This window comes from Mustela putorius, unplaced genomic scaffold (assembly GCF_011764305.1).
Source record: "Mustela putorius furo isolate JIRA1106 unplaced genomic scaffold, ASM1176430v1.1 tig00000698_pilon_pilon_pilon, whole genome shotgun sequence".
In the NCBI taxonomy this organism is placed as follows: Eukaryota; Metazoa; Chordata; class Mammalia; order Carnivora; family Mustelidae; genus Mustela; species Mustela putorius.
The window spans coordinates 7,917,523-7,929,593 of record NW_025421449.1 but is presented as its reverse complement, the minus strand read 5'-3'; the positions used below and the strand labels follow the sequence as shown (position 1 = coordinate 7,929,593).

General features: G+C 44.8%; 1 protein-coding gene across 25 annotated transcripts in view; it reads left to right on the top strand.

The window, feature by feature from the left end:
* KCNMA1 (potassium calcium-activated channel subfamily M alpha 1) overlaps nt 1–12,071 on the top strand; it is a 730,733-nt gene that overhangs the window by 386,735 nt on the left and 331,927 nt on the right. The window lies entirely within an intron of this gene.

The following is a 12,071-nucleotide window of genomic DNA, read 5'->3' as shown; positions in this document are numbered from 1 at the left end:
TTAAACAATGAGAGAGAATCAGAAAAGCAGCAAGTGTTTGGGCCCAATGCCCACTTAGCTCAGGGAATGGTGGTCCAAGGGAGACACCTCAGCAGGCTAATAATTTTGTATCCCTTCAAATCAGTGTTCTTTACATATTTATTAGATACTTAGTAGAGAGACTGAGCTTTGTGTGGGTGAAGATAAAGAAGAGGAGGGAGAAAATGATGTTAGAGTTTCCTCAGAGGCCCTGGGCAGCTGCCTGAGCAGTTCAGAGACCCTCTGGCCTCCAACTGTGTCCGTGCAGAGTCTCATCTCCTCTCAAGTGGCTTTTCCAAATATTCTTCCTGCTCACGTATAATAACTGCTCTCCCTGAAAATCCCATTTTCCCATCTTGTTATTTTTCTAGTGATCTCTTGAGTAGCATAGAGATTGTCACCCAGGAAACTGCCCAGTTGGGCCACTCCCTAATTCACCTCTGGCTGAAAGTTTAATAAAAATTTGAGAATTAAATGCTTACTCTGTGACAGGCATTGTGCTAAGCCCCTTCACTGAATCCTCCCAACAGGCAATAAGGTATGGACCTGTGCCATTCCCATTGAACAGGCGGAAAACCAGTGCTCAGGGCATTGAAAGTGACTTACTTGAGGTAGCAGTGAGGGGGAGGCAGAAGGAGCACTCGAATCCATACCTTTCACTTTAATCCCTATATTTTTCTTGGGCAAAATCACGTATTATTTCTTCCAAAGTCAGGATTTCAGACCCAGTAGTGACAGCAAAATGAAAGCCATTTGGGGACAATTTGATACTAAAACAACACAGGTACCACTGCTAGTGATTTATTTCAGACTCAGAATTGTTATAATCATGAAGTAATGTAAATCTTTCTGGGAACTGGAAGGAACCAACCATCTCCGAAGGTGGTTTTGTTTTAATTTGGATCCCAGGAAGTACAGCATTTATGCCATAATTTGCATTCGGCAGTACCTTCCAAGTCACTGACAGTCCAGAGCTTTAGAATGATAGAACTTGGAAGTTCACAGGCATCTTCTGGGGTCTGGTGAACCTCTGAACCAGAACCTGGGTTTAGTCAGACACTCAGTAAGGGAAGTTGATTGATCGCTTTTCCTATCTGTAACTAATTGCAAAAAAATTGCCTGGAACTTCACAGGGAAATTTTTCTGTCTTCTGCTTTTCTCCATGGACCTCAAATCGCTTGGTATTCTGGCTCTTTCCAGGCTGTTGACGTCAGTGGAAACGGCATGCACAGAATAATTATCTAATATGCCGTAAACTCCATGCTATGGTCTGGCACAGGAAATGCTGCTTCAGGCAAAAGGGAACTTGGATTATATAAAAAAGCAATAAGCCTTTTCCTTCATTACTCCTGAAGAAGGAGAATTCTGGCTTTGAAGATGAATTGGAAGTACACAAAGGGCCTATTTTGTAACGGGGAAGGTGCATCTCCCTCTTGGAATACCAAAGTGATCGTTTTTGGCCATGGGCTTAGTAAAACGGAGACCACAGAGAATCTCCAGTGACACACCCGGGAGTTCCTGGCTGTCCGTCCTGAGAGGAGCTTCTTTCACCTGGAGCCCCTTTTTGTGGGGTGAACAGGTTTCCTCAGAGTCGATATGATTTCTTCGTCTTCTCTCCTGAAAGCGTCCAGTCCTGGGCTGGGCAAGGGAAAGATAAATGATTCCCAGTGGCCGTGTTGTAGATTACTTAGTGCCAGTTGTCAGTTCTTTTTTCCCTGGGAAGGGTTTGAAAGGAGATTGTTTTCGACAGACTGTCCATGATAAATGATTTTCTGAGTAAGAAATGGCTTTCAGTGCTGAACCTCACCGAATCACCCTGACGAATATTTGTGGTGGCGGCGGAGGGGCCTTCTCCTTGCCATTTCGTGCTTGGGGAGGGGCCGGGGCTGGTGGGAGGCTGAGATGGGTCAGATAGGGTGTCTCCTGGATGCAGACCAGGAGGGAAGGGGGCCTTTGTTTCCGGGCATTGTGTTTGGTCAGCTTCTTTCAGCTATTGCTGCAAGTCCAGAATATTCCAGATCTGAGGGAGGAAGTAGGTAGGGGAAAGGGATGTGTACCTCTGTTAGACCTGGATTATTGTGTTGTTTCCATGTGTAGCTGTTAGGGTGAGGAGGCGAATGCCAGTTATAAATAGAATAGTGATATGGACACACAGCAGGGGTAGGAACCCTCCAGGCCATGTTCCCAAACTCTTACTAGTTCATGACCTCTCCTGAAAAAACCACAAAAATAGCAGTCCCTCTTCCAGTGTTATTTGGCATTTCAAAAGAGATTGAATACCATGTCTAAAGTCACAAAGGACTGTTAGAACACGCCTTTTCCAGCTGTACAGGGACCCCCTTCGTCCTCTAGATTCTAGGAAAGCAGGGGCCTCCTGTCTGGCAGTCTTACAGGGCTTGGCAACAGAGGCCCCCAGAGCGCTGGCAAGAGGATACCCCTAGAGCCAGAATCTGGAGGCTGAGCCTGCAGCATCACAGGGCTGTTTAGTCAGAGCCCTGGTGAGAGGATGAGCCTGCCAGAAGGGCCCAGAGTGCTGTCTGTCCTGCAGATGGGACCACAGCAATTCCAGTTTCAAAAGGGAGTGTTGCTCTCCTGCATTTGGACCTGTGGCCGCCATGGCTCCTTGGCTGCCTGCCAGGTCCCAGCTCCTGCCTCCGCTTAAGGTCCCAGGAGGAAGGCCACAGATGCCTCTCCAATGATGCTTACCCAGTGAACAGTAGTCCAGGCCACCTCTGTGAGTCATCCGTGAGCAGCTGCAGGAGTGTCACAGATTTCCTGCCACATGGATTTGGGGAGAAGCAGAGTGTGACCCTGAAAGCCCAGGGCCCACCATGGAGACAAACTGGCCCTTAGATTGGTATCAGGAGCAACAGGACCCCCTCGAGAATGACCGGGTATACCAATTGGCTTCCTCCATGACTTCTGCAGCACAGGGTCTGTTGAGAGCTTGTTGGTTTTCCTAGTCACAGTGGAGTCTTCTAGGGCAGGTGGAGAAAGATAGGGCATGCTCCTCTTCCCTACTTTGCTCTTCCTGAAATAATAATCCCATCTTCGTAACAGTTTCAGCCTCTGTTTAGGCACACCAACAGAGGGACCGAGGCCTGAGAAGAAATGCCATGTGCCCAAGAACACACAGTTGGTCAACTTCAGTGCTGCCATATTCATTCTTCTGGTCTGTCCTCACCTTGCCTAGACCGTATCTGCCTGGTGTGCCCCATGACATCCTCCTTCACTCAGGATGTTTCAGAGGAGGACTCAGTAAGGCAACCCAGGCCTATTAAGCCTGAGAGTCAAGAGCCCAGCACTGCCTACTAGATTCATTCATCCATCAGACATTTATTGAACCTTATGTACCATGCTTTGTGCTGGGTGTTGTGGCCACAGGCGGGTACAGAAAAAGTTTTCTGCCCTCAAGGGGCTCACAATCTTACATGGAATCTGTCAGGTAGTAGCAGTGGTAACAACCGCAGCAAACAGTATATTGAGTGTTTCCTATGTTCTAGGCTTTTTCCTCTTATGAACTTATCTGAACCTTACCACTATCATCACCCTAATTTTATAGTTGAGGAGACTGGGATTCACAGAAGCTAAGGAGCTCCCCCAGAGTCACACAGGTAATGGATGGTGCCACCGAGATCTGAATCTTGGTAGCTGTAACTCCAGGGATAGATGCTGTAAGCTGAGGCTACAGTGGGAGTGAGTCTAGGGCAGGGTGGATGTGAGGTCAAGGAGTGGTCAGCACCTCCATGGGCTAAGGAAAGCTGCTCTAGGGAGCTGATGCTTGAGCTGGGTCCCAACTCTTCTCAAGGCATCCTGGTCTTCAGCATCTAGTGAGAAGCCGTCCTGCTTGCCTGATCTCTGGGCTCGGTCTCCGGGTGTTGGGATTGCCCCACCCTTTCCTGTAGTGTGAGGATCTTCGCAAAGGAGGCAAGATCACCAGTGCTCTCCATTTGCATCCAGGGATTTGGGACCTATATGCAAAGGAAAGAAGAAACGCACAGAGATCCATGTGCTCACCTCCATCTTCAAACGGAGGTTCAGCGTTCAAAGTTACAGTCATGTCGGATAGAACACCTCTAGGAACCATTCAGAAGGAATGTGGCTCCTCTTCCAATTTGGGTCTCTGAGCCATGAGCCCAGGCCATGCTTTGTTGGTTAGAACAGATATTAGAATAATTAACTCTCTATTATGGGAGCAGACACATCTAGGGCTAATTAGATCAGCCAAACCCCAGGTGTGTCTGGGTCCATGGAACTGTAACACCCCAGTCATTCAGCAAATTTGGCAAAAGGAAAGAGACAGGCAGGGATTAAGATCAGCGGACTCGTGGAACGTACCCCTTGCCCAATGCTGCGACTTCAGCGGTAAGCCAATAGCAGAAGTGTGGTGGGGAAATTCCCAAACCCCTCTGTAGCCATCAGATTCATGCTGGGAGAGGCATAGTCAGCTTGATCGAGGACTGCTTTATTCTGGAACTTCTCTGATAACAGGCAATATTCCAAGTAGTGGAGACTCCCACACACTTCCTTACTGCCTCAGATCTCTGGTTTATGGAGCTCTTTGGTTCTGCAGGTGAACCCGTACCACTGAAATTCTTCACCTCCTTCTGCCTGCTGCCTATGACCTCTGCCAGGTCACCACATTTGTGGCTTGAACTGACCCTCCTTTAACATATCCTGTCTGAAACTGGTATTGCTTAGAGAAGCTATCCTTGGTTAGGGGACCACTGCCAGTACTGAGGAAGGGAAGGAGGCATGACAACCAGTCAGAACCAGGAGAAGGGGCAAAATACCCACAGTTGAGAAAATGGACTTGTGACTTAGTGATCTTCATTTGCCCGGGCAGTGTCTCCTGGAGCCATTGGCTCAAGTCTTCTTCCCTTCTGGGTTTCCTGCCACCATGTCTGCATGTCCAATCAAGAAGGTATCCCAACAGGCCACCACTATTATGGGGTTCTCACTCTTGGTTCATCCTAGGCATGATCTAGCTTTCTTGCACTTTCTTTTAAATTTGTTTTGGGACAGATGTCTTCTCTAACCAGGGAGTGTGGCTGACAATAAAGAATTTTAAGAATGACAGTGTAGATGGGCAAAGATCACCTGAGAAGACCAAGATGAGCAAGTGGCTGGGTCAAGGCCATCTGGAAAACCAACACATTCTCTGTTACATGGTCTGATGAGAAAAACTATGACCTCTCTAAATGGCTTCCGAATTATAGTTATTTTAAGCTGAAGAGAAATGGCATAAATATTTAAAGGCAGTTCAGTCCTGCAGTAGGATACCCCACAGTCCAGTTTATAATGTAAAATCAGATATCTAGAGAGTGGCTAATAGCTCCAATCCCTGACCTAATCTCAGCTAATTAGGCTAAAGTTCTCCCTTTCCCCCAGGGGTTGGGGCAACTTTGCCTTGGGAAGCAGAAATGCAGAGTGGGGTCCTCTTTTTCCCAGTGTTTTTTTTGGCCTCTCCCCCTGAAATCTGTAATCTGGCCAATAAAACAGGAGCCAACTAATCAAGATGTTCCTGGAATCATTACTGCTCTCCTGGAGGCTCCAGCAACCAAAACTTCTAGAGTCATCCCATTGCTGTATACCCCAGAGCAGCCAACTAGCCCCCTGCTGGGATGGAGAAGATGAGGATCTTGCAGCAGGATACCTGGTGGCTGACTGTACAGGCTCCCTCAGGTCATGGTGGCACCCTGACAGTGATGCAATGCCACATTGTACATGATTGAAAGGTTTAGACCTTGATTGTCATATTACATTGGGAGTAGAGGCAGTGGCTAGAGTGGGTGAGGAAGTGGCATGTTGGAAGTTTATTTTAACTTAATGTTATTTAGTGCAGATTGGACATTTTAATATCATGCTCAAAAAGAAGGCTTCTACTATCTAATTCTTGTGGCTTTCCCAGGGACTAGAAGCTTCACCTGTAACAAAGCCCAAGATGTTTGTAGAACCCTGAACTTCACCTGTAACAAAGCCTAAGACACATCTCCCAATGACTAGAGAGCAAGTTCATTGCTAATGAGTCTAGATCTTCCCCTTTTTCTCTCTCCTGTGGAGAGGAGTTTCATTTTGCCCCTTTTGTATATGAATGCCCCGTGCTTTCATGTGTTATTTTGTTTAATCACCAGTAATCCTGTAATGAGGTTGTTTTTAGGATCATCATGGTACAGATGAGCAAACAGGGGCTCAGGGAAGTGTCTAATAACATTGGAAGTGACAGAGGTGTGATTCAAACCTGACTTTGTCTGGCTCTAAAGTTTAGGCTTTCCCACTCGACATCATTAAAGTTCATGTGATACAATGGTTAGGCAGGTACAGATTAGTCCTTTAATGCATAATGCTCTGTTTTTGGAACATGGTGGGGGACGTAGACCTCATTGAGAATTTTATGAAAAATGTGCACCTCCGGGTGGGCAGAGGGCTGGGAAACACCTCACAATTTTGCATGTAATTTTTGGGAGTCCATGGGGTTTCTGAAGCCCATCTGGGGATTGTTTAGAACTAGGGGAGTCTCAGGATCCCAGGTTAAGCTAATTAAGATCTTGGGAAAATCTCTTAAAAGTAAAAGAGTCATTAAACATTTTTAAAGAAAAAGATTGGGAGATTGGAAGACCATTTCCAGAATTTTCCTTCTGGCTTTTCAGGAATAAAGAACAGGGATGAGGACAGGAAGATGGAGAGCAGATGAGTGTGAAGAAGAAGCAGGATGGAAGGCATTAAGAAATTATCCAGCAAGCAGTAAAAGCAATTTGCATTGTGAATAATTAAGGCTGTTCAGACCCTACGGACTTGGTTGAAGCACTATTCACAAGCATTTTCTTTTCAGGTTAAAATTAATTGGAGTGTTGGTTTATTTATCTTTTCCCTTGGTGAACCAAATGGCTCATCCTGATTTATAAACCTTCCACCTATCCGCTCTCTATTAAGATCAGTGGAGTGATTGACAATTTTATTGAGCTCCCTGGGGCCATTATTAGTAAAATGCAGATACTGGTGGCCAGGTCAGTAGCTGCTAGAGACTTCTCAGAGTACCAGATTTTCCAGTTTCTCTAAACAGAAAAAAATGGGCAACCTCATGAGGGTACGTGCCATTTATGTCTTCAGGTAGAGTTTTTTTTAATTTTTATTTTTAAGATTTTATTTATTTATTTGAGAGAGAGAAAGAAAGAGAAGGAGGGGGGGATGAGGAAGAGATAGAAAGAAAATCTCAAACAGACTCTGCCCTGAGTGTGGAACCTGATGCGGGGCTCGATCTCATGACCGAGCCAAAATCAAGAGTCAGATGCTCAACAGACTGAGAAGCCCAGGAGCCCCTGTGCTCAGGTAGACTTTTAAAAGGAAACTGGAATATATGGCTAGGTAGGTAAGGAGGATTAGATCCAAGAGCTTGGGCAATTTTTCTATTTCAGAGTTAGTTGGAGTTTCAAATCCGGGAAAGACCCCTGATTCAAGTTCCTGCTCCTTATATTTGGAGAAGATCCCTAGAGACTACTTTATAGGCACCAGAATAATCCAGAATTCCTTCTTATGGCTTACCTCCTCTGCTAGACATTCTTAATCTCCTGAGGTCTCAGAGATAATAAGATAAGGAGAGTTTTTTCCCAGCCTTGCCCTGGAAGAAGGTAGAACATTCATCCCAGATCCTGTCGAGTCATCTTTGGAGACACTGCAGAAGAGACTGGGCTCCCCAGGGACCTAGAGGCACCAGGGCACAAGGCTCCTCTACAGGGTCTAGATTCTCACCACACTGGGTACATACACTCTCAGCTCGAGTCCTGTGGTGGGGTGACCTTGAGCCAGTCAGCTAAGGGGGGAAACAGAGTTTTGGAGTCAAAGCGCCTGCCATGTTTAGGGGATTAGAACAGTGCCTTCCGGAAGAGTTACTACCATTATCTAGATTCTGAGCTTCGGGTGTTCCACTTGTAGAAAAGAACCAAAGATTCAGGGTTGTCATGAGAATAAAGAGCAAATCCAGCGAATGTGCTTAGAACGGTGCGAGGCAGGTCATGCATGTTCAGCCAGCGTTTGGCAGCAGTGGGTCACAGCTGCGATGATAGGGAACAGACCAGGGGGATCTTGGCAGTTCCCGCGTGCATCAAGGTCACTGGAAAATCTGACCTTGGGTAGGAGCTTTAAAAATGCTGATCTTTGGGGCGCCTGGGTGACTCAGTGGGTTAAAGCTTCTGCCTTGGGCTTAGGTCATGATCCCAGGATCCTGGGATCGAGCCACGCATCGGGCTCTCTGCTCAGCAGGAAGCCTGTTTCCCTTCCTTTCTCTCTCTGCCTGCTTCTCTGCCTATTTGTGATCTCTGTCTGTCAAATAAATAAATTAAAAAAAAAAAGTTAAAATCATGCTGATCTTTGCCTGCCATGTTCTATGTTGCTTCCATCAGTGTCCAAATGTCTAAGGCTCAGAGCAGCACACCGCTTGGTACTCAAGATGCCAGGCCTGCCTGGGTTTGGAATTTGTCCTTCTTCCATTTGAGCACAGTGGACCTGTGTTCCTGTGCCTTTGTGTATTAAGTTTCTGGTACTCTCTTACTGCTAATAGTGCTTCAAAGAAATGCAGGTATAGACTCTTCTTAGAAGAACGACAGCCAAATTGTATTAGGCTGATGGAAAGCAGAAATTAGTGCTTCTCTCTAGGCCCTGTGGTCTAAAAGGGTAACATTAATTTATTAAGTATGTCTGTGAAGTAAAAGTCTGGGGGGCATGACTCCAGTGCTGATTCTGGGAATAGCAGTGACAGAGAGTACTAATTGTCCCTAGACAAGGTGAACCAGGCAAGTAGGCACTTCGAGCCCAGAGGATCTGAAAGAATTTAAGAGGATTCCGCCCTCCCCCAAAATAGAAAATTTAATGTATATTTTTTTTTTTAGAAAGGAAAAAGAAGTAGTCTCATAAATGTTGAAAGCTGACCCAGCAGTATAGAAAGGACCTTTTGAGGTCTTGGAAATTTGGGGGGTATTCATGGGATTGGCATCAAATGGAACTGCTTCTGGACTGAAGTAGTTGAAACGCATGGTGGCACTTAGCTGTCCAGGGCTTCCTTTAGAGGTTCCAGTGAAAATGCCCCTTGGACATGATGCACCAAGGAGTTACAGGGCCTGGCAGGGGAGGGGGGGTGCTGCCTGTAGGTCAACTCTAATGAATTATTCCCCGGTGGGAACATAGAGCAGATCATTCATGTCTTTTTATTCAAGTGAACATGGAAATCCATGTTTTGTTTCAATGTAACAGTTCCAATTTTCCAAAATGGTGTGGGTGGCCATTTTGCAACTTTTGGCCATAAAAGATGACCAGGGGGATACTTGCAATGGGGTGCTGGACTCCTCCAACTCTGAACCCCGCCTCAGCTGTCAAGAGAGAAGGGCTCGGCTCACAGCTTTTGGAGACACCATGGAAATTCTCTTCTCCTGTAAGCCTTTTGCAGCCCACCCCCCCACAATGGTGGTCCTAGAATTCCATTCCTGAACATCTCTTCTAGGAAGTACCCTCCGGCTCTCCTATTGCATTGAGATAGAGATTTAAATCATTATGGAAAGGACTGTTACACCAAGGGTAGAATCCGGGCACACTTTTAAAGTCTTTAAGCGATCTTTTAGTCTCATGACATTGCTGCCCACCAAAGGTCCAAAGGGGTTATGAAATATGTATATAGGTTCCCACTTTCAGGAATAAAAAAAAAAAAAAAAGAAAAGAAAGAAACGGAATTCAGAACAGAGATTAGAAATTGACTGCTCTCAGCACAAAAGGAGTTTTCTCATTATAAAAGTTTCCACTGCAAGCTTTCATCACCGTGTTCTGGTTGAATTTACAATAGGATTTGGTTTATAAATCAATTTGATCTACACATAATTTTCAGGAAAACATCTGCAGCACAAATTGAGGTGCACCTGCACTTCGTACCATTTTTTTCCTCAATGAGCTTCTCATTTTCCATGTTGTCCTGTCTGTGTCGTCTTTCAGGATCACTGTTTTCATTCTTGCAGCTCTTGGAGACTTCACAGCAAACCCACATATTGAAGGTAGGGAGCCCAAGGGTGGCCCAAATGGATCATAATGCCCATTCCTTTACTAGACACCAGTTGGTGTTGAGAGGAATTGACCAAGAAGCTGTGGGGGATGATGGATGGGTCTGGCATCTACATCTCTCTGGCTGATGCAGGAAAAACACAGTTCATTAAGAAGCTCATAACGAAGGCCTCTGCTCATGAGGTTTTTCTCATCTGAGCTTTTCATCTATAATGTGGCAGAGTAAGAGGTATGGCTTAGAGTCTTGGCTCTGCTGCTTACTTTCTGCAGCCCATTTCCTTGTCTGCAATGTGGGAACATTATGCTTGTCTTGAAAGGTAGTTGTTAAGGACCGAATGATGTACACAAAGCTAAAGTCACAGGCAAAGCCAGTATCCCCCTTTTAGTACTCATTTGATAAATGTTAGTTTTGCTTTGTTTTGTTTTGTTTTGTTTTAGTGAGTGAGTTCATGGTTATGGAGCTTATGAGACTTAGACCTTAAGAAAGCTACCGTATCCCATTTTAAGGTACAAATATTAAAACCATATTTTAACATTTCCAAAATCAAGGAGTATCTTTAAAATTGATAGCTTCTTGAGGCTATAATTGGTGGAGTTTGTTTTCCTCCCCTGTGACACGTGAAACAGTGTCCATCTTACTGATGACAACTTAGACCAAATGGAGTATTTATATTTTTAAACGTGAACCTGTTAAACATTATGCGTGTAATGTATAACTTCTTCTCCCTCCTTTCCTTCTCTTCTTCCTTCTCTGTCTTCTTCCTCTTTTTACTCTTATTAACAGCTTGATTGAGACATAACTCATATGCCTTAAAATTTACTGATTTAAATCATTCAGTGGTTTGTAGTATATTCACAGAATTCTAATTCTAGAATACTTTCACTTCTCCCAAGAGAAACCATATACCTATCATTGGTCACTCCCCTTCTCCCAACCTCAACCTTTCCAATCGTAGGCAGCCACTAATCTACTTTCTATCTCCATGGCCTTGCCTATTCTGGACATTTCACATAAATAGACTCTTAGAATACTGGGCCTTTTGTGACTGGCTTCTTGCGCTTGGCATAATGTGTCCATGGTTCATCCATGTTGGAGCACGTATTAGTACCTCCTCCGAATAATACTTTACTGTATGGATACGCCACATTTTGTCTCTCTGTTTGTCAGCTGGTGGACATTCAGGTTGATTCCACCTTTTTGTCTATTATGGATAAGTTTCTATGAATATTTGTGTGCAGGATTTGTGGGTGTATGCTTTTTTTTCTTTTGAGTATATAGCTAGTAGTAGAATTCCTGGGTCATAGGATGTTTTAGTGAGGATGGGCTGCTGTAACAAAATACCTTATACTAGGTGGCTTAAACAGCACACTTATTTCTTACATTTCTGGAGGCTGGGAAGTCCAAGATCAAGGCACCAACATGGTGGGCTTCTAGTGAGAACCCTATTTTCTGCTGGCAGAACTTCTCATGGCCAACTCTCTTGTGTCTGTTCTTATATAAGGGCACTGATCCCATCATGACAGCCCCACCCTCATGGCCTCATCTAAACCTCAATATCTCCCAAAGGCCCCATCCAGATACCATCACCACAGCGGAGTTTAGGGGTTGACCATATGACTTTCGGGGAGGCATAAGTCCGTGGTGTGCTATCTCTATGCTTAACATTTGAAATAACCTTTATCTTCTTTTATTACGAACTCTGTTTCGTCCCCGGCTTTTATAGTGATCCTTATGAGATTGCTCTGAGGTAGTGATGCTGATGCTTATAGATGCAAACACTGTGGCCACTCATTTATTCACTCAGTGGAAATTTAATTATCTGATCAGTGCTGGATGCTGTAAATCAGCAAGCCAGTAAATATAATCAGGGGATGCTTATAATCTAGTAGGAGAGACAGGCAAAAGAAAAAAAAAAAGAGCAAAATATATCAGATGAATATTAAAAGCCAGTTTTTAAAAATTTTAAATATTTATTTATTTGACAGAGAGAGAGAGATAGAGCATGGGAGCA